This window comes from Triticum aestivum, chromosome 7A, assembly GCF_018294505.1.
Source record: "Triticum aestivum cultivar Chinese Spring chromosome 7A, IWGSC CS RefSeq v2.1, whole genome shotgun sequence".
Classification (NCBI taxonomy): domain Eukaryota; kingdom Viridiplantae; phylum Streptophyta; class Magnoliopsida; order Poales; family Poaceae; genus Triticum; species Triticum aestivum.
This window is the reverse complement of record NC_057812.1, coordinates 186,079,252-186,082,949: the sequence shown is the minus strand read 5'-3', so window position 1 is coordinate 186,082,949 and position 3,698 is coordinate 186,079,252. Positions and strand designations below refer to the sequence as shown.

General features: G+C 51.4%; 1 pseudogene; it reads left to right on the top strand.

Moving 5' to 3' along the window:
• Nucleotides 1-1,074: 1,074 nt before the first annotated feature.
• The window catches only part of LOC123153237 (nuclear transcription factor Y subunit B-8-like), a 3,895-nt pseudogene continuing 1,271 nt past the window's right edge, over nt 1,075-3,698 (top strand).

Below are 3,698 nucleotides of genomic sequence, written 5' to 3'. Positions count from 1 at the left end.
GATGACCATCGACGAAACACTCGGCGTGAGCGAAGACTGGTTAGCGGAGAGAATAGCCTGATCCTGCGCCACCCACGTGTGATATGCCGGATGGTGAGAGGGTGGACACGGGATGGATCCGTCGACGTAGCCCTCCAAGTAGCGGTTGCGGAGTAGAGGTAAGACCTGAGCACGCCATGGCAGGTAGTTGTCCGGCGCGAGCTTCACCGGCAGCAGGTGCGAGAAATAAAACGGCGGCGGTGCCGCGGTTTGAGCAGTGTACGCCCGCGCCAGTGGGGCATAGGGATCCATGGACAGGGCCATCTCTGGACGAGGGACCATCGCATAGGCGCCAGGGGAGGAGTAGGACCCGGCAGAGGCGGCAGCCAAAGCGCCGTGCCCGGGCGCTGCAGGAGGACCGTAGGTGCCCGGCGTGGCGTAGGGGCCAGCAACCGCAGCAGCCGAAGCACCTTGGTCAGGCGCTGCAGGGGCATCGTACGGCGAGGAGGCCGCGCCCCCATAGGACGGCGGCGGCGCCTGGTAGTAGTGGTGCGGTGGCGGCGGATGCGGCACCGCCGTGTAGGGTTGCGGCGGCGACGCAGCATAGGCCGACCCCGGCCAGAAGGATGACGGCGGCAGGGGTGCACCATAGGATGGCGCGGGAGCACCGCACCACGGGTGCGGACTCGGCGGAGGAGGGCCGCCAGGGGCCGGCAGCGCCGCGGGCTCGGTCGGGACGATTGGAGCGTCCGGAGACCCCGAAGCCTGCGGGGAAGTGGGCGGCGGCGGCACGGCACCGTACGTCGTCGCGAGGGGGCGGGAGGCCATGAAGGGCAACATTGGGGCGAGGGCCGGCGCGGCGGCGGCGGTCGAGATCGGCGCGGCGGCGGCGGGAGGTGGTGCAGCGAAAGACATCGTAACCTAATCTGATACCATGTAAAACATAGGGTTTGGGAAACTGGCTCGACACCCTAAAATAGGGTGTGGCTATCTCATTATATAGATGTACCAAAAGATACAATACAAGGCCTATACAAGACTACGTATATACAGTCTAACAACCGCCACGCCACTGCACGAGGGGGCCGCCCCGCGATGACCCTGCCTCGCATGAGGGGAGACCAAGGCCCCACCGCCGCCGGGGGCGACGAGCAGTTGGGGTGGGGCTCAGGTACATGTTGCCTGACAAAATAAACTTGATATCGTTTAACTTTGTAAAGTGCACCGGACCGCAACTCGGCACAATGGGAAATAGAGCTAATCTTTGCACTAGGCTCACAGCATAGTGCCCGGTCCTGTTGATGTCAAAAAAAGTGCCCGGTCCTCTTCTTTATTGACTTTTGCTATTCTGAACACTATATTTGATTTTCTGCTTCTGAATGCACATCTCTAAATTTCCGCAAAAAAGAAAGGAATACACATCTGTAAAAGTTGGGGTAGTCATTATGTTATAGCTTTGTTGCCTTGTGTATAATGTACCATTTCAGTTTTGAAATGACCTGTATACACAGCGTGAGGAAAGAAAAAACAACTACGACATTTGTACTAGTAGCACTCACGGCTATAATCACATTTATACATGATTTGTCGTTGGCTTGCATACGTTTGGATGTGCAAGCATTAATTTGCTTCCATATCTTTTATATTACACCCTCCGTTTCTAAATATAAGACCTTCTAGAAATTTCAATACGGACTACATACAAATGTATATAGACACATTTTAGAATATAGATTAGCTCATTTTGTTTCGTATACATTTGGATGTGCAAGCATTAATTGCATGCATATATTTATATAGTATCAATTAATTTCTTCTACTAATGTCCTTATGTTTCTCGTTGAGGCCAGCACCAGATAGCATCAGATAGCACCAGCTGGCTCCTGGTTGAGGCCACCCACATGCTAGTCTTTTCTTATAAATCGTGGAATGGATGTTGTATAACAACCGTAAGGACAACATAGATCTAGTAACACTAGTGAGACGAGAAGCGATGGAAGAAAGGCAAGGCAATGACCGTGTCAACAAAGCAGGAGAAGGTAAAAGTAGATAAAATTAGTTGATTCTTCTTCAGATCATCTGTGTGAAGTATTTGGTTTTTGTAATTGTGTGTTGTTCAAATATATTACTAATCCATGAATGTCCATGAACAAGTTATTTAAAATATCGCCTCATCCTCTGTTGGTTCCCGCATAATTTCAGAACCAATTTGTTTCATATAATTCTTTTTATGATTTTAATCTACAATAATTTTCGTTATATGAATGGAAGTTCTAAAAAGAAGTTGCACAACGATTCTGGAGATAAAAATCTCCTTTAGGGCTTGCTTGTTTAATCCCTTTCTCATGGAGATTGGAGAGGTTTGAAGTGGTTGGGGAGGATTTTGACAGACAGGAAATTTAATCCCTCACAATCCCCTTTGATCCCTCTCAAACCCAATACAACCGAACAAGGCCTTAAGATTTTGATCTACAATGCTTTTTGTTATATGGCTCTTTTTGTAAGAGAAGACTCGTGTATTCCTATATATATATGGTTTCCGGTGGACGCAGTGTTTTAGCTCCTAGGTGCATATGTACCCATTGTCTAAATACACATTTTGAAAAGTTGAAAAATTCGGAACAAAAATCCCGCGGGTATATCCGGACATTCTATGTGCATGCACAAAGTTTCGGTAAAAAACGACGTTTTTTGTGGCTTGTGTAAAAAAAAAAGAAATGCAAAATGAATAGTTGTAATGAAGCATCAGAAATTGTCTTTTTTACATTTTTTTTAGAAAAGGAGGAATACCCCCGGCCTCTGTATCTGGACAATGCATACGACTAATTTATTAATTATTTACCCAAGACCTTACAAAGTCGTACAACAGTAAGACCAAAGCCACTATCTGAGCAACCTTTGTCGCTACTCCTATCTAGCTGATGAAGGGGCGCTGATGGTCTGTGCCTAATATTAAACGGACCTCATAGCCAAACCTAACATCTAAGACCTGAGGTCCCAATCAGGACGCCTGCTGGGTATGGGCACCCACCAGTCTGGCGTGCTCCTCAACCAGGACGCCTGCCGGGTATGAGGCCACCACAGCCACCTGCCACATTTCCATCTCCAGAGCTGTACTCCTGCATCGGCCTTGCCCGGTCTCGCTGCCGCCGACGCCACCATGACGCCAGACAACGTCGACCTCCTGCGCATGTCCGTCACCACACATCTGACGCCAAGCCTCCGCCGCTCCATGCCGCCAAAGCCGTCGCCAAGAATATGTAGAAAGAAACACCGCTCCACCGAAAAGGAGGCAGCACACCCCCACCCCTCACCTGCAGACCATCCCATCCGATCCCAATGTCCTTGGCGCCGCCTCCAGGAAGGTTATGGTGCACGGGGCACCGCCGACGCCTGACCCGCATCGGATCTTGGGCTTTCACCCGGACATGTGGCGGAGTGGAGAGATGGTGTCCTCAGCAACGCCCCCAAGGAGGAAAGCGGTGCCAAAAGGCAGCGTCGCCGCTGCCGGCCAGCCAAGGCGGTCAAGATTTCCCTCGGACACCGTTCTGCTCCACCAGAACACACCAGAGGTGGATCCGGCAAGATCCAAAGCTGAACCGCGGATTGGGAAGGGATGCATGGAAGGGAGGGGGGCAAAACCTCCAGATCTGGCACGGGAAGACCCGCGCCGCGCTCGCCCACCACCTGCGGCTCGCCGTCCTCACGGCCGAACCCTC